This window comes from Triticum aestivum, chromosome 7B (assembly GCF_018294505.1).
Source record: "Triticum aestivum cultivar Chinese Spring chromosome 7B, IWGSC CS RefSeq v2.1, whole genome shotgun sequence".
NCBI classification, from domain to species: Eukaryota; Viridiplantae; Streptophyta; class Magnoliopsida; order Poales; family Poaceae; genus Triticum; species Triticum aestivum.
In genome coordinates this window covers 9,349,082-9,376,695 of record NC_057813.1, presented here as the reverse complement: position 1 = coordinate 9,376,695, position 27,614 = coordinate 9,349,082, and the positions used below count along the sequence as shown (strand labels likewise).

Sequence of the window (27,614 nt, the reverse complement as noted above, 5' to 3'; positions counted from 1 at the left end):
AGTGGAGGTTTGTTCTGATGGCTCTCTCCATGAATGAAGAGGAGGTGGAGGGGTATATATAGCCTCCACACAAAATCTAACCGTTACACACAATTTACCCAACTCGGTGGGACCGAATCAACAAACTCGGTCGGACCAATTCAGTAAACCTAGTGACCATTAGTGATTTCGGTGGGACTGACATGCAACTCGGTAGGACTGATATGGTTAGGGCTAGGGCATAACGTAATCTCCGTAAGACCAATTACACAAACTCGGTGAGACCGATTTTGGTAATTAGCTAACCAGAGAGTTGGTCAGGTAAACTTGGTGGGACCGATTCGCTCTTTTCGGTGACACCAAAATGTTACGAAAGGGAAACAGAGAGTTTACATCGCAATCTCGGTGGGACGAATCACTCACTTCTGTTAGACCGAAACGTTACAAAGGGAAACAGAGAGATTACAATCCCATCTCGGTGAGACCGAGATCCCTATCGGTGAGACCGATTTGCCTAGGGTTTGTGGCAGTGGCTATGACATTTGAACTCGGTGGCGCCGGATAGAAAGAATCGGTGTGACCGATTTTGACTTTAGGTTTAGGTCATATGAGGATGTGAGAAAGTAGTTGAGGGTATTTCGAGCATATTACTAAGCACTTGAAGCAAGAGGCTCATTATGCAACACCTCATCCCTCCTTGATAGTATTGGCTTTTCCTATAGACTCAATGTGATCTTGGATCACTAAAATGTAAAAAGAAGAGTCTTGAGCTTTTGAGCTTGAGCCAATCCTTTGTCCTTGATATTTTGAGGGATCCACTTTCATCATCCATGCCATGCCATTCGTTGAGCTTTCCTGAAATAATAGTCTTGGAATAGCATTAGCTCAATGAGCTATATGTTGTTATGAATTACCAAAACCACCTAGGGATAGTTGCACTTTCAGGCGTCCACCCCAGCGAGTTGACGCTCGCTGTCTCCTGATCCTGGGCCGATGAGCTCGAACCCGTGGCCTTCTGTGGGTCCGGCGCCGAGGTTGCCCTCCCCGCGCGCTAATGCATCGAGGGCTGGACCATAAGGTCCGCCCCCATGGCCTGCTCGCCTCCAGTCGGCGGCACGGGCGGTGCGCCGGGCTGGCTGCCTTGGTCTGCCTCAGTCGGTGATGTCGGAGCCACCTCCCTCTCTGGGGCAACGATGTCGCCCTCCTCCCTCTTCATCACCGGCTGGTCTCCGCCGGCGCCCTCAGGCGGCACCACCGGGATATCGGGTGCCACGGAGAGGAGGGGGATCATGAGCTGCGGAGGCTGATTGCGCAAAGGCTCCTACGCTTGCACCGCGACCGCGGCTTCCGCCTGGGCCTTGGCTGCCGCATCGGCCTGCGGCCTCGTCGTCTCCTCCACCGCCTCCTATGCTGCCCTGGCGGCGGCCGCCTTCTGCTGCTCCGCCTCCCACTCCTCACGCGCGTTCCGCTCTATCGCCAATTGAAGCTCGGTGCAAGGGTCCATGCGGCGGGCGCTGGTGGAGCTGCTTGCCGCTCCAACCACGGAGGCGGCAGTAGTCCGCTCAAGAGAGAACGGAGCCCTGTTTCCAAGGCCAAGACCAAGAAAAATCAAAAGAAAATAACAAGAGGATAGAAAGAAAACGTGAGGGAGTCAACACTTATGCAGAAACCGTCTGCGGCTCCTTCACCACCTTGTGGAAGCGGGTGGCCTTCGCGGCCGCTTCCTCCCCCTGGTCGCCGTATCCGATCCCTTACGCTTCTTTGCCCGGCTGCCGAACAGGTTCGACGTGGCCCAGCGCTTCGGTGCGCCGCCTCAGGCGGCCGGCACGGCAGTTGAGCTCCCGCCCGGTTGGTCGGACGCCGGATGGCGACGCGTGGCGACTTCCCCCTCGTCATCATCCGGCCAATCTCCGAGGCTGGCTCCAAGCCTAGAGCCGCCTGCTTCGCCACCTCCTCCCGCGGCGTCGTTGTACAAGGTGGTCGCCCCCAAGTCGGGGTCGTCCACATCGCTCTCCGTCCGGTCGGGAAGATATTGGTGCTCCGGCCCCACGGCACCGGCCGCAGGCTGGAGGAGGGGGCTTTGTTGAGACAAATCGATTGGTCAAATCGGCCAAAAAGAACTCGGCAACAGAGGAAAAAGAGAAGAAAAGTGAACTCACCGTAGGCGGGGGGTTAGCACGCGAGTACAGCTCCTTGCCGAACTGCCACTCCGCCATGAGCTTGAAGTTGGCAAGGTAGTTCACCATGTGAGCTACCTCGTCATGAGGCATCTTCTTGGTGCTTAGCCGGCTGGGGACGAGGTGCCCACTCATCTGACTGATCAGATGAGGCCGGCCCTGGAGTGGAAGCACCCGGCACGCCATGAAGGCGGTGAGCAAGTCAGGCCTGGTCAGGCCCTCCGACCTGATCAACACCTAGAGCCTCGCGACGGCAGCGGATCCAGAAGGCGACAACGACCCAGCCCAGTAGGACCAGTTGGGCCGCCTCCCAGTCGGCAGGCCGGCTCCATAAGCCGGCAAGTTGACCCAGTCGCCATGCGGGAAGATGCTCTTCACATAGAAGTAGGACTGTTGCCACATCTTCACCGTTTGGATTAGCGTGATAGGCGGGAAAGGGTTGTCGGCTACCAGCCTCCGCACCGCACGAAGGCACCGCACTGAGCCGGCACGCTCTTGATGACGGTGCCGAGCTTGGAGGAGAAGAACTCCCCCCAGATCTCGATGGTGGGGAGGACGCCGAGGAAGCCTTCACACAGAGTGACGAAGGCAGATAGCAGCACCACCGTGTTTGGGGTGAGGTGGTGCGGCTGGAGGTTATAGAAGTCAAGGAAGGAACAGAGAAAACCGCTCGACGGAAGGCCGAAGCCGTGCAGGCAGTGCGAGCGGGAGATGACCCGCTCGCCCTCCTCCGGTGCCGGCGAGATCTCCTACTCCGGTGCAAGGCACACCCGCACATAATCTTCGCCGGGCAGCCGCCGTGTCTTGCAAAGGAAGTCGATGTGGTCCTCGTGTACATTGGAGCCATCCCAAGCCCCGGCGCGCGCCATGGCAGCGAGAGCTCAACGGAGAAGGCGCAGGGATGGCGGAAGTAGACCCTTGTGACGGCAAGGCTGCGGTGCTGCGAGGTCGCCTAAAAAGCAGTGCGGGAGCAGCGGAGGAGAGAAGACGAAGAAAGAAGAGAATGGAGGAGTCAGAGGCGAGCGTGCGTGCGTCTGCTGCTCCCCCACCTCCCCCTACTTATAGGCACGGCGTGACGAAGGCGAGGGGGAAGGACGTGGGGGCGTGGGATTAACTGCGCCCACTCCCCCATGACCCACGATTATTGCGCCTTAAAAGTGCGTGGCAACTGCCACTGGAAGGCAAACCGTCTGCCTCGGCCACAGAGGATCCGCGTGTGGGCCGAGGCACGGTAGTGGCGCGCCCAGGCCTGCAGCGACGTCTCGTCACGCGTGTGGGCTGGCAGGGTGAACCAACTGAAGGGTGCAACATGGCATGCGGGCAGCATGCGGCTGGCCCGCCACCTGGCGCATGCGCCAGCTGGTTCCTGCCTTCGGACTCAAATCTTCCGAGATGGTGCGTCTGATCATGGTTGGCTCCTAGCTGCCGGCTGTTCAAAGTGTGAAGTTTCCCCGGCTTCTCGTCCACCTTTCAGCCGTGAAGCCCGGCCAGTTTCGGGGACTACTGTCGAAGTAAATGGCCACGGGTAGCCTAACCAGCTCCCCCTGGCTCTTCAAAAAATATCGGGCCAATGGCAACCTTCGACTTCCAAGACACATGGCCGCCTTATTCTGGCCGGTTGTCCAACCGGCCGGCTTCCTAAAGTCTTCCTAAGGGGCTATCCGGACAGCCGGACTATATACTTTGGCCGGACTGTTGGACTATGAAGATACAAGATTGAAGACTTTGTCCCGTGTCCGGATGGGACTATCCTTGGCGTGGAAGGAAAGCTTGGCAATTCGGATGTGGATCTCCTTCTCTGTAAACCGACTTTGTGTAACCCTAGCCCCTCCGGTGTCTATATAAACCGGAGGGTTTTAGTCCGTAGGACTCATCATCATTATCATCTACATCAACAATCAAACCATAGGCTAGCTCCTAGGGTTTACCCTCTCTGATCTCATGGTAGATCAACTCTTGTAATACTCATATCATCAAGATCACTCAAGCAGGAAGTAGGGTATTACCTCCATCGAGAGGGCCCGAACCTGGGTAAACATCGTGTCCCCAGCCTCCTGTTACTATTAGCCTTAGACACACAGTTCGGGACCCCCTACCCGAGATCCGCCGGTTTTGACACCGACATTGGTGCTTTCATAGAGAGTTCCTCTATGTCGTCGCTGCAAGGTTAGATGGCTCCTCCAACCTTTAACCACACTTTCCAGGGCGAGACTTTTCTCCCCGGACAGATCTTCGTGTTCGGCGGCTTCGCACTGCGGGCCAACTCGCTTCGCCATCTGCAGCAGATCGATAGCTACGCCCCTGGCCATCAGGTCAGGTTTGGAAACCTAAACTACACTGCCGACATCCGCGGAGACTTGATCTTCGACGGATTCGGGCCCCTGTCAGGAGCGCCGAACAACCACGACGTGCATGACCTAGATCGGCAGTCGGGCGGTATTCAGAACGTCGCACCTGCTATAGCACCGGACTTCGTTCCAGAGCAGGTCATGCCTTCCAAGGACGGGTGGATGGACCCCACCCTAGAGGCCGCACACTCCTTGGCGTTGGAGCCGAACACAAACTCCTCTCCTAAGGGGATTTGTGTCTTCGAACCTCCAGACTCATCTCTGGCCATGTGCTCTGGACCGTGCGCACCCATGCCCATTGAATCTAACTGGGCTCCAGTCATGGAGTTCATCGCCGCGGATATCTTTCAGCACTCACCCTTCGGAGACGTGCTAGATTATTTGAGTTCTCTCTCTCTGTCAGGAGACTCCTGGCCGAACTATGTCCGGCTCGAGTGGAAGCCGGCGACAAAGAAATTCGTTTCCCACCCACCACCACTTAATAGCCACGGTCGATGACTTGACCGACGTGCTTTACTTCAACTCCGAAGACATCGATAGTATATACGACGATGCAGGAGAAGATAAGGAACCACCGCCCACAGGGCGCTGGATTGCCACCTCTTCATATGATATATATATGGTGGATACTCCCAAAGAAACCAATGGCGATGAGGCGATGGAAGACAACCCCTCGGGGAAGAAAGCAAAACATGGGCGTCATCGGCGCCGCTCCAAGCCTTGCCACAACAATGCCGGCACTGGAGAAGAAAATCCAAATGGTGCCGAAGAGGAATACGATCCTGATCAACCTACCTTCGAGCAAGCCGAAAAGGAACACGGGCTGGCTAGCCTAGACGAACAGGCGACGGGCGGATACTTGGAGGACGATAACTATATGCCTCCCTCTGAAGACGAGGTGAGCCTCGGTGACGACGAATTCGGCATACCATAGGATCCCATAGAGCAGGAGCGCTTCAAGCACAGGCTTATAGCGACTGCAAGAAGCCTGAAGAAGAAGTAGCAGCAGCCCCAAGCTGACCAAGATCTGCTCGCAGACAGACAGACTAAGGACCGGGCAGCCGTAGAATATGGACTCAAGCGCCAAACAAAATACTACCCAAAGCGCATGCTACTACCTCAATTCGAGGAGGCAGCACTAAAAGTCAAACGCAGGCCTACACCCCGGCAACAACACACTGCGGCAAGGGGCTGCGCACAAGACCAGCATTACACACCAAACAGCAACATAGCGAGCACCCCGGACGCATCAGTGGACAAAAACCGAGTGTACAAACCTCGGTGCCACAAATACAAACGTCCCGAGGCAAAAAATGGCACCCATGGAACGGCGATGAACACAAGAGCCCGTAATCCTCAACCCGTTGAGTGGGAGAAGAGACTTCAACATCTTAATCCGGGGCCCTCCAGCTTGAACCGCATACTTGACCACCCATGCCAAATTCATGGCACCCAAGGATCAGCAGCCAATCATACTAACAAAGAATGTTGGGTCTTTAAATAAATTGGCAGGCCGGCTCCGGAAGGAGCATGACGAAGCCCGGATTATCAAATCTCGGGACCAGTCACTCAAGGATCAAACCCACCAGAAAAACTCATTTTAGAGTGTAACAAATAAGCGTGAAATCCACCTTGGCCACGCCACCCCGGAGATGGTCTTCGGATAGCCAAAACTGACATACCAACTTTTGGTCTTATACCTCTAGGTAGTAGCTATTCAGCACCACCAGGATGCGCTGCGACTAAACACATTATCACCCACAACTCACGTGATGACATCACAATTGCGGTCAAGACCGAGCTTCGCCTCGACGCTGAAGAATATTCGGCCGCTTTATTCACTGAAGCAGCGAGTCACGGGTTTTTCAATTGAACCTAAATTCGACACCCGAACTCCCGGGCACCGATAAGGGAGTACGAACTACTTCATGATACCCAAACCTAATCATAGCTAATACAGATCCTTCAGCATAAGCCGGACAGATCACATCCACAGCTCAGCCACTACTCACACATGCCTCTTAAGCACTATTTGCAGGTTCGCCCTCGCGCACAACGGGACCGGTGACTTGGAATCAGCTCGGACGCACACAGGGGGGATGTCCACCCCACCTGAATACAATCCGGATATTCCTCCGGAGTCGCGCATAGCCAACCATCGCCCGGCCCTAACAGGTTCTACCGTCATGCCTCTCTTTTATAACATGCACCGTACTCATACGCATAGACGTATTACTTAAATACATCATGTAGAGTCATTTGATGCTTATCTGCTATTTCTCAATGACACTTTTGTCATAACGGCATCCGAATATCGTGTTATGCCTTGGAACGCTAGGGGCTTCCTTGCACCCATACTACGGCGACTAAAGTCCGAACACCTTCTCGGTCGTTCGGCACCCCAAACTTATAGCATTATATGCATCAGCTCCGAATCATGTCTTGGGTCATTGGTTGGCTTTGCCCGGCTCCCATGTTTTGGTACCTTACGTTCCGCAATATCGGCTAAGGTAGCGCTGGGAGAACTACTGCGATTGTGTCCCGGTTCTGTCGGACGAACGCCTTAGTAGAGAAAGCCGAAAAACCGACTTTCATGATAACGAGAGCTGGTCAACTGTTCGAGAGGTTGTAAAATCTTTAAGGATTTATTCCTCATAATGCCATAATAAAATGCAGCATGCGACGGATCGGTTCACCGATCAGGCGCTATTAGAGCCCCCTAGTGCGGTCTTCCGAACACCAGGGGCTGCGCCTCCCATACTCGAATTCCTATGGCTAAGTGAGAGTAATAAAGCCTTATAGTCCGATTTCCTGGTTCGTTGTGCTGAACACCTCCTTCATGGACCCAAGAATGGGATAAAGAGTGCTCAGGTGTATCCCGAACACCCCTGTAGTTCCTACGTGGGGGCAGAAGTCGACGGCTGGCCAACTCTCAAGAACTAACATTTTAAACGGTCGCGCATGAACCAAATTTACACATAACAGACACCTACATATAAGTGATTCTGTTTTGCCTTACAAAGGATAGCACAACTGCTTTCAGGGAAAAATAATGTCTTCCGTACATTCCTCGGCCACGGGGCAGGCGCCTTTCAGGACGCCATCATAATATAGTTCGGGCTTGCGGTGCTCCTTCCCCTCCGGCGGCCCCTCGGTCATCAGCTTCTCAGCATCAAGCTTCCCCCAGTGCACTTTTGCACGGGCAAATGCCATTCGTGCCCCTTCTATGCAAACTGATCGCTTAATGACGTCCAGCCGAAAGCAGGCCCTCCCAATCCGCTTCACGAGCCCGAAGAAACTACTCGATATGGGCTCGACGGGCCACACCTGGATAACCAAATCCTTCATGGCTAGTTCGGCCGCCTGATGCAGCTCGATCAGCTGTTTGAGCTGGTCGACAAATGGCACCGGATAGTTTGGTGCCAAATATTGCGACCAGAAGAGCTTCTCCGCAGATTCCTTCTTCTCAGCTCGGCAGAGTTGGGCAGCATCAGATATGCTGCGCGGCAAATCCGCAAATGCTCCTGAAAAAATTAGGATTCAATGGGTCACCATGAATCTTCCCTGCGAAGGCGTAACGCACCTTGAAAACAAAACAACACCACCCTTACTAGCCGCAATCTTTCGCGCCTGCTGACTATCCTTCAGCGCGGCCTGGGCTTCTTCTCGAGCGTCATTCGCGGTCCGGAGAGCTTGGGCGAGTTTGGATTCTTTCAACGAAAGACTCTGCTCCAAGATCTCGTTTCTCCCTACGTCCTCCTGAAGCTCTCGTTCAGCTTCCACGACCCTAGGCTCGTGCTTCTCATGGAGAGTCCGCTCCGCGGCCGCATTCTTTTCGGCCAAGGCAACAGCCTTCTTGAGCGCCTCAACTTTGGCATTCGCCTCTGGAGCGCGTGATATATATACTTTAAGATAGTCACAACTACTTACTTGTGTCCAAACTTACTAAAAGTTTTCAAAATATACCTTGTCTATCCTCCAGCTGCTTCTTCACTCGGACGAGTTCCTCTTCGGCCCGCACCAGACTCTGCTTGAGTCCGAACACTTCCACAGTATGCGAGGAGGCAGTCGCTGCAGACATCTGATTCACAAAAAATATATATGTCATTACCTAAGTCTCCTGTGGACGGGAAATTGATCCCCTGTCCGGTTGCTGTCCTCTCCGAACAGGGTATCAGGGGCTACTATCCATACTATGACAGTATTCTACACATACCTCCAAGCCTTTTATAAGACTGATGCAGGATTCATTCAGTCCGCTCTCGGCGGCCTGAATCTTTTCTATCACCACGCCCATAAGGGCGCGGTGTTCATCAATGATGGACGCACTCTCCAGTGCTGTCGATAGGCCGCCTCATGCCTTTGGTTGGACGGAGGTCGCAGGCGGAGTAGGATCGCCCCCTCCAGTCAAAAGGGGCTGCTTGCTGATGTCTACTACACAACATTCTTCTTGTAGACGTTGTTGGGCCTGCAAGTGCATAGGTTTGTAGGACAGTAGCAAATTTCCCTCAAGTGGATGACCTAAGGTTTATCAATCTGTAGGAGGCGTAGGATGAATATGGTCTCTCTCAAACAACCCTGCAACCAAATAACAAAGAGTCTCTTGTGTCCCCAACACACCCAATACAATGGTAAATTGTATAGGTGCACTAGTTCGGCGAAGAGATGGTGATACAAGTGCAAAATAGATAGTAGATAAAGGTAATTGTAATCTGAAATAATAAAAACAGGAAGGTAGCGAGTGGTAAAAGTGAATGTAAACGGTATTGCAATGATAGGAAACAAGGCCTAGGGTTCATACTTTCACTAGTGCAAGTTCTCTCAACAATAATAACATAGATAGATCATATAACAAGCCGTCAACATGCAACAAAGTGTCACTCCAAAGACACTAATAGCGGAGAACGAACGAAGAGATTATGGTAGGGTACGAAACCACCTCAAAGTTATTCTTTCGGATCAATCTATTAGAGAGTTCGTACTAGAATAACACCTTAAGACACAAATCAACCAAAACCCTAATGTCAGCTAGATACTCCATTGTCACCTCAAGTATCCAAGGGCATGATTATACGATGTGCATAACACAATCTCAAATTCATCTATTCAACCAACACAAAGTACTTCAAAGAGTGCCCCAAAGTTTCTACCGGAGAGTCAAGAACGTTTGCCAACCCCTATGCATAGGTTCATGGGCGGAACCCGCAAGTTGGTCACCAAAACATACATCAAGAGGCACATGATATCCCATTGTCACCATAGATAAGCATGGCAAGACATACATCAAGTGTTCTCATAAAAGACTCAATCCGATAAGATAACTTCAAAGGGGAAAACTCAATTCATCACAAGAGAGTAGAGGGGGGAGAGATATCATAAGATCCAACTACAATAGCAAAGCTCGGGATACATCAAGATCGTGCCATAGAGGGATCACAAGAGAGAACACGAGAGAGAGAGAGATCAAACACATAGCTACTAGTACATACCCTCAGCCCCGAGGGTGAACTACTCCCTCCTCGTCATGGATAGCGCCGGGCTGATGAAGATGGCCACCAGTGATGGTTCGCCCCTCCGGCAGGGTGCCGGGAAGGGCTCCCGAGAGGTTTTTGGTGGCTACAGAGGCTTGCGGCAGCGGAACTCCCGATCTATCATCTCTGTGGATGTTTTTAGGGTACGTGGGACTATATTGGCGAAAGAAGTGGGTCGCGGGGTGCTCGAGGGGCCCACGAGATAGGGGGTGCACCCTCCTATCTCGTGGCCTCCTTGAGGCTCTTCTGACGTGAACTCCAAGTCTCCTGGGTGATATTCTTCCCAAAAATAACGCTGCCGAAGGTTTCATTCCATTTGGACTCCATTTGATATTCCTTTTCTTCGAAATACTGAAACAGGCAATAAAACAACAATATGGGCTGGGCCTCCGATTAATAGGTTAGTCCCAAAAGTAATATAAAAGTGTATAATAAAGCCCATAATCATTCAAAAGAGATAATAATATAGCATGGAACAATAAAAAATTATAGATAGGTTGGAGACATATCACTTGCCTGATCTCGGAGCCTTCAGGGTCTCCAGGACTGTGTCCGGCTGCGGGCCGGAGCCACGATCGCCCCCGCCGTCAATATTCATGGGAACCGCCGCTCCCGCGCGTCCGGCCCCCGAGGTGCGCCCCCCCTGGCTCAGGTCCTTTTTTGATGACACCTCGGTGTCATAGCCAGGCTTTGGGGAAGGGGACCTGGGAGGGGTCTCACTCTGCAAAGCATCGGAACTCAAGAGTCCTCTGATGAGGCCTGTTGGGTGCGTAGACCTCGCCGGACTGTAAAAAGTACGGTGCAAATCAAAATACTGCATTCTAGTAAATTCTGGATGCATGGATATGTCCGGATTTCGTGCACTTATGATTTTACCATGGGCTGGGCCCTGGGATCCCACTCCGAGCTGTTGTCGGTAGCCGTGGTGGACGCCTCGGGGATGGATGTTCTTCCCCTCTTAGGCGAATCTGCCTCTAAGGATGAGGAGGCCGCCCTTTTCTTCCTCCCCCTCGTAGGGGACTCGGGCTGTTCTTCCTCCTCTTCCTCATCCTCATCCTCTTCCTCCTCCTCATTCTCTCCGGAGGAGGGAGGGTCATTGGAGTCTTTGGATTTCATGTCCGAAGCACCCCGACGACGGAGACCGCTCCTGGTCTCCTTGGCCTTTTTGTTGGCCTCTTTCTTCGGTGCCTTGTAAGGCGCTGGGACCAGCATCTTCGTTAGAAGAGGTCCCGCCGGTTCTTCCGGCAGCGGGGCCGGACAATGAATCCACTCTGCCACCTTCGTCCATTCCTGGGGCAACCATGGAAAGACACGTTAAAAAACATCTCCTTCAAGACATATCAATGACACGTGTGAATAACCAAAATATGATGATGACTTACCGGACTGTCGGGGTGGGACAACTGGTACCCGCGGTCTGCGGCAGAGTCCGGCCATGGTTTGCCGGACTTGAAGAGCACCATCCAGATGTCCTTGTGCGAGGAGCCGAAAAGCTCCCGCAGGGTCTGGTGCTCAGCCGGGTCGAACTCCCACAAATCACAACCTCTGTATTGGCAAGGAAGGATCAGGCGGACCAACATCACCTGGACCACGTCTACGAGCCTGATGGCTTTGTCCTCCATACCTTTGACGCATGCCTGAATCGTTGACAGCTCATTGGACAACGACCAGTTCACGCCCTTCTTGGGCCAGGACGTGAGCTGCAGAGGGGCTCCGGATCAAAACTCAGGAGCAGCAACCCACTTTTTGCCACGCGGCTCAGTGATATAGAACCACTGTTGCTGCCACTCCTTGACAGAGTCATTAAAAGTACCTATCGGCCATGTGACCTTGGGCATCCTGCTCACCATGGTGCCTCCGCACTCGGCATGTTCGCCACTCACCACTTTGGGCTTCATGTTGAAGATCTTGAGCCATAGCCCGAAGTGTGGTGAGATACGGAGAAAGGCCTCGCACACGACAATAAATGTCGAGATGTTGAGGAAGGAATTGGGGGATAGATCGTGAAAATCAATCCGTAGTAATACATGATGCTGCGAACAAAAGGGTGGAGTGGAAACCCGAGCCCACGGACGAAATGAGGGAGGAAAACAACTCTCTCATGGGGCTCCGGAGTAGGGACAATCTGTCCCGCCGTTGGAAGACGGTGGCCGATTTTCTTGGCCAGATATCCGGCCGCCCGCAGCTTTTTTATATCCTTCTCCTGGACGGAGGAGGCCATCCACTTGCCTCCTGCACCGGATCCGGACATTTTCGGAGGACCTCTTTTGGTGGGGAGGATGAATGCTTGGGCGCTAGGGCTCGGGCGAAAGGAAAGGGGCTAGCCGAAGTAGAAGAAGGCGTGGGTAGAAAGGAGGGGGCTTTTTCCCTTTATAAAGGCGATAAAACTTTCCGCCTCCCACTTGCCTAATGGAGCCTGCTCATTCCCCACTTACCGTAATTGGTGGTATGGTTGGGTTACCCACGCCCGTATTAAAGAGGGTCCCACGATAAGGGGACACGATCTCTGCTTTGACAAGGCGTGCCAAGGAAACCGCTCCATGATGAGTGCGGAAGCAGGTTGTGGAAAATGGTTCGAATAAAAACCGGACCATGGTGTGATGTCACTTTTCAAAGAATTGTTAGCAGATTAGATTCGTGGATTATTATTATTCTCTCTACGGTGGTATATGGAATGTTATCTTGCAGAGCCGGACACAGTCCTTGTGTTCGGAATTTATCTTGGAAGTATTCGGAGATGGAACCCGCCTCGCAATGCCGAAGACAATCTACGCGCCGGACTCATCGTCATTGAAGCCTGGTTCAGGGGCTACTGAGGGAGTCCTGGATAAGGGGGTATCCGGACAGCCGGACTATATACTTTGGCCGGACTGTTGGACTATGAAGATACAAGATTGAAGACTTCGTCCCGTGTCCGGATGGGACTCTCCTTGGCGTTGATGGCAAGCTTGGCGATTCGGATGTGGATCTCCTTCTCTGTAAACCGACTTTGTGTAACCCTAGCCCCCTCCGGTGTCTATATATACCGGAGGGTTTTAGTCCGTAGGACTCATCATCATTATCATCTACATCAACAATCATACCATAGGCTAGCTTCTAGGGTTTAGCCTCTCTGATCTCGTGGTAGATCAACTCTTGTAATACTCATATCATCAAGATCAAGCAAGCAGGAAGTAGGGTATTACCTCCATCGAGAGGGCCCGAACCCAGGTAAACATCGTGCCCCCAGCCTCCTGTTACCATTAGCCTTAGACGCACAGTTCGGGACCCCCTACTCGAGATCCGCTGGTTTTGACACCAAAAGCGGGACCCACCAGTCGGTGGGCCCAGTGGCCGGCGGAGAAGCCGGCGACTACAGACACTGACGGCATGGACCCGCATCCAGCCGGATTACCATTGTACCCCCGGGGGTAGGCCTATATAAACCCCCCGGGGCACCCATGCAAAGGGTTGAGCTCTTAGAGTTTTAGACACCACATAGAGAGGAGAGGAGAGCTAGCCTTGCCCTTCTTCTTCCTCCAGTCGAACAGCTCAAGGAGCCTCTTGTAGCCACTTATCTCAATCTAGTGATCATGTGGAGACCCCGCAAAGCAGGACTAGAGATGTTATCTCCATGGAGAGCCCCAAAAATGGGTAAGATTCACCGGCGTGCATGTCTTCGCCTTATCCCGTTTCCAGGCACCGGCGATGTCTTACTGGCTCCCACAATGATAAGCCACCCGTTGGCATATGTCGCACCTACCACCCGACAAAGTTCGACCGCAAGCTTCTTGACGATGGTGAACTTGTCGAGGAAACCAACGAGGACCTCGTCGAACAAGGAGACGAAGCTGTCGTCCAAGCGGCCCCTTGCCCTGGCGGCCTCAAGCACTACCTGAAGACGTTCCTCGGTGCCGGGCCGTAGGACGGTGTCGTGGACCATCTGGCACAGCCGGCTGATGCTTGCGCTCATCACCTCCATGGGTCTAGCTTAGCTTTTAGTTAACTGATCTTGCGATTCCAGTGATCACTCTTGCCCTTGGTTAGCGTGCATAGGTGCGTAGGATTTCGTACTAGACTGGACTAGCGGGGAGCCTTTATATGAGAAGTGCAGATTGCGTTGAATTCACGTGCGTGTTGGCCATCTACTCCTCGGCCCTCTACTGCACCTGCCTTTGGTTGTATGACAGGTGGGCCAGCCACCCGTTGGGCCCACGTGTCATTCACCCAAAGGAAGTTGCAGTAAGTCAATGAAGATGCGTCCCCCTCTATGCCGGTGCAGTATAGTCATCTCACCGGACCTCTAGTTGGGGCCAAACGAGAGAAGTTTGATGTTTACTGGTTTATTGGTCCCCTTTGCATTTTGTGCCAAGTTTTGGCCTTTGATTTAACTAATAAAATGTTAATGCATGTAAACAAAAGTGTTGTGTAAGTCACCTTACGAAAACTAAATAATCCCAAAACACTTAGGCACGGTACATTAACTCCCTCCTTGATTCTTATTTCGTGACATATCAACCAATGAGAGATGTGGGCCGTGCATGCTTTCAATGACTTGAGACTACCAAACATGACATGCAGTGTTTAGTTCATTGCATGTAATCCTATTAATTAGCAAAAAGACATTAAGTTCTCTCACCGATAGAAATAAAACAATACACCATGTATTTATTACAGAGGGAGTAGTACATTTTTTGTGACATGCATTACTAGATATTGCTAGTCAAATACTAAAATCTAGATGGATGTGGTAGTACTCCTAAATCCAGACGGTGGTGCTAGTAGTACTAGTAGTAGTACTACCAATGTAGTAGCACTGTACTACCCGTTGGTCAAATCATTACATGCTGCTCCTCACAGTGAAGTGACAAGACCCTGCGCCGAAGATGACACCTGAGTATAAGCGCCGTGTTCGACATTCCATAGTCAGACTCACCATCTGCCGTCACTATCATCATGGCTATAGAGCTAGCCTGCTTACAACTAGCCATGTTCGACATAATTTCCCCTGCGTAGATGCCCGTGCATTGTATGGAACACCAAGATTGGGGGTGGACGGCGCCGACAGCGGCCATCGCGCCAGATTTTTCCATGGCCTTCTAGATGTGGTGGGGAGGAAATAAGGCTGATTGTGAGAGACAAGGAATTGTTTGTAAATAGGGAACAAGTGTGGGCATCTTTTTGCAAAAATGGAGAAGTTTGGTTTGTATGCGTCAGATCTAGATCCGACGGCTGTTGGTGAAAGATGGGAGGCACAACATTATCACCAACTCAGGACCTGTTTGATTCGCAGGATTTTGAAAACGCAGGAATAGGACACGGGAATATTACAAGTTTCAAACTGGTATTACAAATGTTAGGGGTAATGTTGCACCTACGGGAAGGGAATTACTAGGAAGTTTACGTAAGAACTTTTGTTACTTTAGGTGGATGCAGCATTATCATACAAACTAAAATCCTCCGCCCTGACAAGTCACTAATGGGCAAATAAGTTTTCAAGTCTTTCGCCACTTGATGTTTCAAAAAAAAATTCACCTTCCGCGGAGACTTTGTCATTTAGGCTTAGATGCTTGCGGTGATCAACACGCCATTCATTGTTGCGCCAGAGAATGCCAAACCTCTTTACCTTGAGCACACTTTCCTCCAGAACAAAGAACCTGGCCAATTTAATCTTAGATGTGCTGCCTCGGTAGTCGATCAAATTAATTTCTGTAAGATGGAGATCAAGGCATTCAATGAGATTGTTATAGTGCAGCACATTTTTCCCTTTTGGGTCTTTTTTTATCTGCAAAAGAAGAGAACATATTAGAGTAGCTAGCTGTATAAGATTGCCATGTCATCAAGAGGTACCAATATTATCCGCTCATACGATAGGGTTGGCTGGCTAGTGATATTTTTTCACTCTCTCTCTCTCTCTCTCTGTGTGTGTGTGTGTGTGTGTGTGTGTGTGTGTGTGTTTCCTCTCATTTACCTAGGAACACGTAAAGAGGTTGGGCATTTGTTGCCTTCCACTATGTGGCCGATGCCATATTACACAAAAGTATGCCACATAATATGCATCAATGTCAAATAAAAAGATTTTGGCACCGCTCTCGCGATGTGAGAGAGTTGGCACCGTCGTGCACACAGACCCACATGTATATACAAATCAATAAAACCAACTACACCAGCCTCTCACTCTCCCAAACAAGTGTTTTTTTATTGCCTCACTCCTCTCTCTCTCTCTCTCCCATGCAAGTGCTTTTTCATTGCGTGAGTTAATTTGGCACCAGAGCAAAGTAGGTGATGCAGATTGGGGCACGGGGTGAGGAATGGAGGGGCATCGATGCCAAATGCATCACAAGTAAATTTGGCACGTGTTTTGGCCTACATAGTGGAGGGCCAATATAGCCCACTTTTGTACTACCTCATATTTAGTATAAAATTTTGACCATAGATTTGCCTAAGAAAATGCCAATGCATGTCACTAAAATTTACACCATTTGAAATTATGTTCAAATACGAATCCAATGATATAGTTCTTAGTGACATGCATTAACATTTTGTCAGTTAAATATATGGTCAAATTTTGATACTACAAAATAGGAAGAGTAAACCAGGACGGAGGTAGTACTTGCTCTTAGGGTAACTATAGAGTTACTGGAGTAGTCTAAGTTACTTTCCACTATGACTAGCCTAGGCTACTATAGTAGTACAAAAAAACGATGCAGGTGATCACGTGAGAAAAAATACTAAAAACATTTCTTTCGGTGCAGTGCGTAGATGCAATTTTGAACACTACACTTGTCATCATAATTTGGGAAAATTATGAAAAAATTGAGCTATGTTGTGATTACCGTTTACTAATAGGAAAGAAGTTTCACCTCGATGAGTAGCTTCTCCGTGCATGCAAAGCATGTAAGGAATCCAACAACTTGATCCAGATTGGGGCCGATAGATTTTATTGCAAAGATCTTCAATGTGCACATAGACTGGGTCAAGCTTGTGGGAATCATTTTCTAGAAGACGGTCGTAAATACATCAAGAAGAGATTAAAAAATGTGAATTTCAAGAAGACGGAGAAGGAGATGAGTGATGTACCTGAACGATTACGGATCCAATAAAGAGTTCGGAGAATTTGGCAAACGAGTACACAAACGCTGTCAATTTCGGTGCGTCAATGACCCTGATTTTTGTTGGACCTTCTAGATCCGATACAAGCAATCTCTCAAGGAAAGGCGCATTCTCAATGACCATAATGTGGAACAGCTGGAGAGATCTCTTCCCAATTGATGTCTTGTTGTGGGGCCAGCAAAACACATAAATCCATCGGAGATTCATCGAAGCGATGTGGAGGCTAATGAACCCGTGGGTCTGCTGAAGACGAAGGTACTCGAGCGCAGTACAGCTGCGGAGCAGGTGCTGCATGAGTTGAGGGAGAAGAAGGGCCGGCGCGACATTAATATGGGGAAGATAGCAGGAGCTGACGCTGGCGCGGTGCAGCATTGGCGTGAGGCAGAGCGCGGATGGCGGCAGAGAGTGACATCGTCCAGCTTCAAAGCTGAGCTCCTCGAGTTGATCTAGCGCGGGGGATAAGAACCACTCGTCGAACATGGGTTGGACCTTGCAGTTGGTACTGAACATGCGGATGTCAAGGCGTCTGGCTGGCCCAGGGTGCGATGAAAGGATCTTGGAGACTGCGGCCATGCGTTTGCAATCCCCGTCATAGAGGCAGCTGTCGACAATGAGGTTGAGGGGGACGCGGCGCCAGATGGGGCGCCACCGCCAGAGAGCAGCGCGGTCCGCATGAAAGATTTGGTGGGGAGGAGGCCGATGATGACGAGCAGCATGTCATCGGGGAGGCTGCTGATGAAGTCCAGGCTCGGATGCGGTTTTGTCTTGAGCCGCCTCCGCTTGTTGGCTGCCTCACCGTCCATCTCAACCGCAGCGACGCCGGTGTACACGTGTGCTGGTGTGTGTTGTGTGCTGGGTGTGTGCAAGTGCGTCCTTCTGTGCATGCCGCCGCGCAGTGGTGAATTGTGCGCGAGTGGGTCCTTCACGCGGAAGAAGTGTGTCCTTAATGCTCCCTCAATTTACTAGCGTGTGGGGTGCTACCCCGAGTGGTTTCAACTTTGTTTACTTCATCACGTGTCAGATGGGCCTCTAGTTTACTTATTTTCACCCACTGCCACATGGGCCAGCAGACGAAGATACAGAACACGAGCTGACAAGGCAGCATGTGGACTGGTTGACCGGTCAACTAAACAATATACGGAGCTATACACTGACACAGTGAGTGTATAATCCGTCGGTATAGAGAGTTCGAGTGAGAGGGGAGGCCCGTGAGAGATACCAGAGAGAGAGAGAAAGAGCTACTCCCTCCGTTCGATAATGTAGTTCCAACATTTTCTTAAAGTCAAACTTTTGAAACTTTGACCAAGTTTATAAAGAAATTACTTATATCTACAATACCAAAGGTAAATGATAGTATGAAGTAAGTACATGTTGTGATGAATCCAATGATCGTGCCAGATGTAAATGTTTTTCTCCACATATACCTGGTCAAACTTTTCAGAGGTTTGACTTTTCAAAACACCCATATGCTTATGGATGTGAGAGAGTCCCTAACTAGAGAGAGAGAGAGGAAGAGAGATAGAGAGAGAGTGAAATAGAAAGAGTGAGTGAAAAAAGTGTGTGTGCGTGTGTGAAAAAGACATGGACAACACACGATAAAGGTAGAGAAAAAGTGTGTGTGTCTTATGCAAACATATCACACATGCACCTTCAACAACAGAAGCAAGGTGAGGAGATAGTGTGTGGTTGTTTGCAACCGAGAGAGCAAGATCCCTAGCATGTGGCCAAGAGGAGTCTGACAAACAAGGGAGAGAGGTCAAGAGAGATGTACGGAGAAAATGCAGACATGGGGAGGAGAGAGTGTATGTTTGTCATAGAGAGATCCGCTAGAGATCGTGATGGGACTACATGGGTGGGAGATCAAGTGACAAGGTGTGTGCGCGATAGAAGATACCCCGAGAGATATCGAGATAGATGTATGGATGGAAGGAGACAATACGTGTGTTCCTGATGGCTAGTGAGAGATAATCATACTTAATTACGGGGGGAGTGCTTGCGCCTATGATGGAGTAAGGGATTATGGTACTTAGGGGGGTGCGTGTCACACAGAGAGAGAACAAGGGCGGCGAGTGTTGGATGATCTATATGTATAGCGTGAGCGAGACATGTGTATGTGTGAACCAGGGAGATATAAAGTTTGAGAGAGATTGAGGAGCCCCGATAAGGCTTGAACCAAACGCTTCAGCACCACACAAGCCTGGCCAAGCAGAAAATTTTTACATCTCACGTCCACACCAGGCAGTACTAGCCATCAAGGCATGAGGGTCAGGTCAAGAACCAAACTGACCAATAAAGGTTGAGAGAGATTGAGGAGCCCCGATAAGTCTGAGTGGTGCGTCAGATAGCTGAGAGGGGGAAAGAGATATTCCATCCACTCAATAATGCAGTGCATGTAAATTTTTTAGAAGTCAAACTTTGGAAACTTTGATCAGGTTTAGGCAAATGTTATTTATATCTACAATACCAAAGATGCATCATACGAAACTACATCTCATGGTGAATCTAATGGTATATGTTTTCCGTTCTAGATGTAATTGTTTTTCTCCACGTATATAGTCAAACTTTGTGATGTTTGACTTTTCAATAAATCTATATGCTATGGACCGAGGAGAGTGCCTAAGTCAAGAGAGATCAAGTGCGTGTGAAGGAAATGAGTAAGTGTGCAAAAAGAGTATGTGTGTGAAAGAGAAAGTGACAACAAACGATAAATTAGAGAGAGTGTGTGTTTTTTCGTTTCTTATGCGAACATATCACGCATGCATCTCCGAGATAGAAAAGCGAGGCAAGGAGATACAAGAAGATAGCTAGTGTGTGATTGTTTGCAATAGAGAGAGACACCCCTATAACACATGTCCAATAGAGGTCTGGCCAACAAGGAACAAAGGTCGAGAGGGACACATGGAGAACATGGACGCATGGGGAGGGAGAGAGGGTGTGTTTGTGATAGAGAGATCCCCTCGAGATCGTGAGGGGACTATATGGGTGGGAGGTCGAGGGAGGTGCGTGCGTGATAGAAAGATTCCCCGAGAGAAATCGAGATAGACCATGCACATGTTTGTGATGGAGACTATGATTAGCTAGTCATATACATATAGGGGGGACTGCATGTGCCTACAATTGAGTGAGAGACCATCATACTTGGCTAGCTAGGCATGAGATTGTGTGTGTGTGCGTGTGAGATGGAGAGAGAACGAGGGAGAGAGAGATAGAGTTTTAGATGGGCCTATTGAGTGCGAGTGAGATATGCATGTGTATGTGTGACCCAGGTAGATGGAGAGTTTGAGAGAGGGGGGAAGAGCTCCGAGACAACAGAGTGGTGCGTGAGAGAGTTACGGGTAACGAGCCAAGGAATTTGTGTGCGTACGATGAGTGCACCCAAGATATCTAGCTTGGACTAGAGTATCATACATAGTGTGCGAGAGAGGCCTGTAGATGGAGTATATATGCATGCGAACTAGAAAGACCCAACACACACACACAAAGAGAGAGAGAGAGAGAGAGAGAGAGAGATGGATAGAAAGGGAGAGGGACCAACAAGGTTTTTGTGTTGGATGCATGTGCGACAGAATTGAAGATTGCGATGAGAGAGAGAGGGAGGGAGAGAGAGAACAGGAGTCCGAGAGAGGGGGAGGTCGCGTTTATGCATCAAAGACTGATATAAACCATGTTTCGATATAAACTTGCATTCAAATATTTAAATTGGAAAACATGTTTTGTGCAATCCACTCATGAACAGATATATATGTGTATATCAAACAAGTTCATGAATTTGACTTTCAACATGTTCATGGAGTACTATAATACTGTACAACATGCTACTCGATTGAGGTGTTCAATTTTGGATTTAGTTGACTATTTTGACATGGTGAACGAGCGATTTCATTGAATCGAGATATTTCATTTTGGGTTTGATTCCCATTTTTGGGTGGGTCAACTATTTGTCATATAGTAAATCGCTAGCAACGAGCATGTAAAAACACATTACTCCCATGCATCATCTCTCCATCTAAAAAAGAAGTGGCAAGCTAATATTTCAAAATTTGATTCGAATCGACTTGGTATGGTAGACGTGGATGCTCGTTCTCCCAAAATTTGAACGAACCGTTAAACATCCTCTGCTCGGTGGAATTCGCGTGAGCAAATAAATGGGAGACGCGAAATTACCATCCTATGTGGGACACGCATCAATTGGCCCGTTGTACATCGAGGGTAGGTTCGTAACTTCATCCAAGCGCACCTTCTCCTTAGCCGAAATGACATGTGCCGAATAATTCATAAACCATGGTCGGGAAAACACGCTCTCCTCGCCCAAAATAGCTCGTGCCCACTATTTCAAAACACGCTCTCCTGGCCCGAAATCACTCGCGCCCATTATATTTCAAAACACGCCCTCCTCGCCCAAAATCGCTCCCACCCACTGATACGTCTCCAACGTATCTATAATTTTTGATTGTTCCATGATATTATATTACCTGTTTTGGATGTTTATGGGCTTTACTTACACTTTTATATCATTTTTGGGACTAACCTACTAACCGGAGGCCTAGCCCGTATTGCTATTTTTTTGCCTATTTCAGTATATCGAAGAAAAGGAATATCAAACGGAGTCCAAATGGAATGAAACCTTTGGGAGCGTGATTTTTGGAACGAACGTGATCCAGAGGACTTGGACTGCAAGTCAAGAAACAATCAAGGAAGCCATGAGGGTGGAGGGTGCCCCCCCTATAGGGCGCGCCCCCCTATCTCGTGGGCCCCTCGGGCATCCACCGACGTACTTCTTCCTCCTATATATACCCATATACCCCGAAACCATCAAGGGAGCCACCGAAGAAATATTTCCGCCACCGTAACCTTCTGTATCCGTGAGATCCCATATTGGAGCCATCGTCGGCACTTTGCCAGAGGGGGAATCCACCACGGAGGGCCTCTACATCAACACCATAGCCCTTCCGATGAGTTGTGAGTAGTTTACCTCAGACCTTCGGGTCCATAGTTATTAGCTAGATGGCTTCTTCTCTCTTTTTGGATCTCAATACCATGTTCTCCCCCTCTCTTGTGGAGATCTATTCGATGTAACCCTTTTTGCCGTGTGTTTGTCGAGATCCGATGAATTATGGGTTTATGATCAAGTTTATCTATGAGAAATATTTGAATCTCCTCTGAATTATTTTATGTGTGATTGAGTTATCTTTGCAAGTCTCTTCGAATTATCTGTTTGGTTTGGCCTACTAGATCGATCTTTCTTGCCATGGGAGAAGTGCTTATCTTTGGGTTCAATCTAGCGGTGTCCTTTCCCAGTGACAGCAGGGGCAGCAAGGCACGTATTGTATTGTTGCCATCGAGGATAAAAAGATGGGGTTTATATCATATTGCATGAGTTTATCCCTCTACATCATGTCATCTTTCTTAATGCGTTACTCTGTTCTTATGAACTTAATACTCTAGATGCATGCTAGATAGCGGTCGATGTGTGGAGTAATAGTAGTAGATGCAGGCAGGAGTCGGTCTACTTGTTACGGACGTGATGCCTATATACATGATCATGCCTAGATAATCTCATAATTATTCGCTTTTCTATCAATTGCTCGACAGTAATTTGTTCACCCACCGTAATACTTATGCTATCTTGAGAGAAGCCTCTAGTGAACCTATGGCCCCGGGGTCTATCTTTTATCATATACGCTTTCAATCTACTTTTATTTGCATCTTTACTTTTCCAATCTATATCACAAAATACTAAAAATATATTTATCTTATTATATTATCTCTATCAGATCTCACTTTCGCAAGTGGCCGTGAAGGGATTGACAACCCCTTTATCATGTTGGTTGCGAGTTCTTTGTATGTTTGTGTAGGTTCGTGGGACTTGTGAGGAGCCTCCTACTGGATTGATACCTCGGTTCTCAAAAACTGAGGGGAAATACTTACGCTACTATGCTGCATCACCCTTTCCTCTTCAAGGAAAACCAACGCAAGCTCAAGACATAGCACCCACTATTTGGGGAGAAGCAAAGTTACTCTACTATCCCCGACCCTCAGTACACAGACCCAAGCCGAGGAGCCTAAAGGCAGGGGTAGAACTGTTACTCCCCCTCACATTTCAGACAAATTCATCCGTAAGACATGGTTCCACTACTCTCCCAATTCCTCCTCCCCCCCATTCATACCTCGTGGCCGCCAAATCACCTTCTCCCTGAAAGCTCCCTTCTCCCGAGCCGCAAAACCTCAGCCCCTCCTCCATGGCGCCCCCACCTCACCAATTTCACAACCGCCCTCCTCCCTAATGCTAGAGACACTGTCCATTTGTCATCGTGCACTGGGTCGCGTGCCTCTTATTCCGTGCTGCTGGAGCTGCCTCGACAGCGGCCGCGTCAACTGTACCGGAGCCGATTCACCATGCCTGTTGTTCATGGCGCCGGAGTGGTTCCAACTTCGGATCCATCCAGAGTCCTGGCGCTGCTTCCCCATAGCCAGCGACCGCCACGACACCGTTGTTTCCCTGCTGCTAGTCGCCACCGCAACCGCGCCGGCTTCACCGACTCGGCAGCTAGACCTGCCTACTTCACATTGCCGCCAGATAGGTCGCACCCTCATCTCAAATCACTTTATTTAGGCATCAGTTGTCTGAATTTTTATTCTGGGCCAATCGATTCCCAATGGGAAGCAGCACCCCTCGAGGCGGCGGAGCTCCTAGGCTGTCGGTTGGCTGGTGTCTAACGTAAGGGTGCGGGGCTGGAAGTTTGCCGCGGAAGCAGCGCTTAGATGGATATCTTAGAGTTGCGTGGGTTGAAGGTACTGCCGCCGCCGGATCTGGATGACGGGGAGTCTTTGTGGATTGGCCCGGGGCAGCGCAACCACGCAGTGCGGTGGGGCGGGGAGCGAGGTTTTGGCCGGGGCCACAGACGGCGAAGGCAGGCTGTTCTGCCGTTGGTCGCTAGCTCTTCGGGGAAGATTCCGAACAGTGTCAGCCGGGAGGCACAAGACGGCCATCAAGCCATCCGGCGTAGATCGGACAGTACGAAAATAAAATAAAATCGTCTGACCCCAATCTAGTCTTCAGTCAATAGATGTGTGGCCACTCTCGTAGCTTGCTGTTGATCTCTTAGTGTATTTCTTCAGATCAAAGAGATGTGTCGTTCTTTACAATATGCATTATCTGCATCTTCAGCCACACCGTCTTCCGACTCATCGCAGCTGCTCCAACAAGGGAAGCATACACCTGAAGGGAGCTATAGTCCCCACTCAACAGTTCCCTGCATCGAATGCGCGTGCCCGACATGGATAGCCACAACAATTGCAGGGCCATCGACAAGTCAGCACATGATGCTCACTCCTATAGATGGCGGCCAGATAGGTTGTACCCTCATCTTACTTGTGTGCAACATTCATGGCTTTGTTATTCATCTAAGCATGGAAAATAGATTATCACATTTCACTGTATATTCATGCTGATCTCTTATGGGTCTTATTCAGGAGTTAACGTTGTTCCATAGTTCAGCTAAGATACTTGTTCTTTAGGTAACGTTGTTCCATAGTTATCATCCATCAGCCAATAGTATACCACAGGCTCACTACTAGAATCAGGATCTTTGCTATCAGCCAGCTCTTTGTCGTCTGCTAGCTGACGGTAAAGAAGGTCTTTGCCATCAGCTTATAGAAAGCTCATGGCAAAGAAAGAGCGGACGACAAAGAGGGTGTTTGTCATCAGCCTGCTCTTTGCCGTCAGCTAGTTGACGGCATAGAACCTTTGTCGTGTGCTAACAGACGGCAAAGAGGATGGATGGCCCATTAACAAGAAGGATTTAACGGCCACTTTCTTTGCCCTCTGCTAGCAGACGGCAAAGAGCTAGAAAGCAGACAGCAAAGAAAATAACCTAACGTATCTAACGGCCGCCCCGCCCCTGGCAGACGACAAAGAAAAATGCATGACACGGATCGATCCCACGGATCAATGACTTGGCACACACCCACCCACGAGCCACATAGCCCCAGGCCCCACCCTTGATGCACACACGCCCAACCCACGCACACACACACACACATTGGATCCCATCTCTCTCATCTTCCTCGATCCCCTTTCTCCACCCCCACACCGCCGCGAGATTCCACCGATCCCCGCTGTTCCCCACCACCCAGCTCTCCTCCCTGAGGTCACCTCTCCCTGCTCACCATCTCCACCGACCGGTTTCTCTCCTCGCCCAGGAGAGCCGCGTGATGGAGCTGTCGTCTGCATTCGAGGAGCACGTTCGGACATCCTCGAGCGCTACGCCATGGACCTCACCTCCCGCGCCCTCGTCGTCCGCGCCGACATCAACGCCACCCACGCGCGCTGCGTCGCCGTCGCCCACGACATCAGCTCGACCAACAGCGAGATCGAGGACGCCCAGCGGAAGGCAGAGGAGTGGGACCGTTTCTATGAGTCGAAGAGGAAGGAGATGGAGGAGTTCCGGGCGATGTCGCAGCAGTTCGAGGCGGGAGCTCATCAGGAAATGCAGAGGCTCAAGGCCTTTGTGTCTCAACTTCAGGTAGCCCTGCAGGAGCTATAGAGCAGCGGGTTGCACTCGGACGATGCCGGGATCAGGGCTGCGGAAGCCAGGAAGGCCAACCTCGTCGATAAGAAGGCCAAGCTGGACGAGACCCTGGCTGCAGCCCGCCAGTTCAGAGCACTGCTTTGGCAGCAGCTCCAGAAAGCCTTTGCGTCACAGGTTAGGGATCAAAAGGCAGCACACAACTGACTAGTTATGTGGTACTAGCAAAACAACATTCATTAGCTAGCTCATCAATCGCTTTGGATTAAGGATGCAATGCAAGTGTGGCGGGCTAGTGGACAGTAACATAGTAGTGCAAATGTAGTGTTACTTTTAGGCAAATGTTGAGCAAATTTAGAACTAATGGATGAGTTTCGTGGGACGAAGCAGGCTTCCACTTGCACTCCTACTACTGATGAAACGAACTTCAAATATCTCTACATGCAGATACAGGCTTTTTATTTCAGTCTTGTTTAGAGGAGGCCCCAACGGCGTCGAAATACTGTTGCTGCGGGCACAGCGACGTCAGCATGGTGAGGATGGTCGCAGTCCTTCAAGATTCTCAACGGCGGCATCTTGGCGCGGATGGCGGAGTCGACGGTGAGCATCGGCGGGTACACGTTCAGATCATCATCCATGAATTGGTAGTTATTGGTCATATTTAGTTGCATTTTCGTCAGTCCGGTTGTGGCTAAGGAGCACTTCTTTTGGTCATGTGCTAGATCTATCATGTAGGAGTATTTGGCAATGGATATTTGCTCATACAGAATTTTGATAATCAACTAGGAATTACAATTAGGAGGGGAAAATGCTCTTCTTTCAGTCTCTATTGAAGTCAAAACCCATCCATGCAAAATCTGTACTGTAGTAGAATTAATGTAGATGAATATATATGCCTTGCATTTTTATCGTGCATGCCATTCAACTAACTTGCTCTTGCCCATGCAGATGGAGTAGGAGGACGAGCAGCAACATCAAATCAGCCTGATGATGACGGGGTGCAGGAGGCAATGGTGATCATGTTGATGGCATGGAGAAGGCTGATGACCACAACCTGGACTTGTTGGGTCTAGACTGCAGTGTATGTAGTGTGCTTGCGGAGTTGGGTCTAGACTGCAGTGTCCATCTAGTAGGTTAGGTGCTGTTGTTGCTAGATCCCATGATGCTCACCTAAGTTTTGTGTTCTGTGGAGGCCAACCATTGTGATCTTATTTGTCGACACTTGTGTGATCTCGTCTTACTTTGTGATACAGGTCATATGATATATATGTTTTTATGGATGATCTTGTGATGTTCTTATTTTCGTGTGTCTGTGTTGATATTTGTGATATATGCATGGGCTATACATATGAATATGAATTGTTGAACATATTGTAAATCAATGACAGAGATGGCAAAGAAGGAGATTTGCCGTATGTGCATCTGGACACTTTGCCGTCCGCTGGCAGACGGCAAAGCACGCCTTTAGCCGCCTAACAGACCTAACCTGCCACGTGTGCCGTCCGGGCTCTTTGTCGTCTGCTGGCGGACGGCAAAGACCATTTCATCTTTGCTGTCGCTTATTCAGCCGGACCTATTGTCGTCTGCTGGCGGACGGCGAAGGCCTTTGCCGTCCGTCGGACATGCCTTTGCCATCAGCCATGGCGGACGGCAAAGTAGCTGATTCCAGTAGTGGCTGGTGATTATAGTATTATACCACTTCTAGTGTTACCTATGTTGTTCTTTAATACTTTTGTGTGCCATCTAGTTAATCTCGAGTACAAATGATACATATTCTGTAGGCTTCATCTGTGTTCTCCCTTTAGTTTTTGAGACCTGTTGCTGCTAGTTAACCCCAGTCCTACTATTTATGTCGTCTCCAACAGGCACCCATTACATAAATCTAACTACTAGTTGTCTTCCATGCATGTCAGATATAATTGCACACACTGATATATCCACAAGAACCTCACAGAGCAA

At 49.8% G+C, this 27,614-nt stretch overlaps 1 pseudogene; it reads left to right on the top strand.

Annotated features, from left to right (window-relative positions):
* Positions 1–3,057: 3,057 nt before the first annotated feature.
* LOC123157541 (uncharacterized) lies at positions 3,058–25,862 on the top strand (annotated as a pseudogene).
* The last annotated feature ends 1,752 nt before the right edge of the window (positions 25,863–27,614 follow it).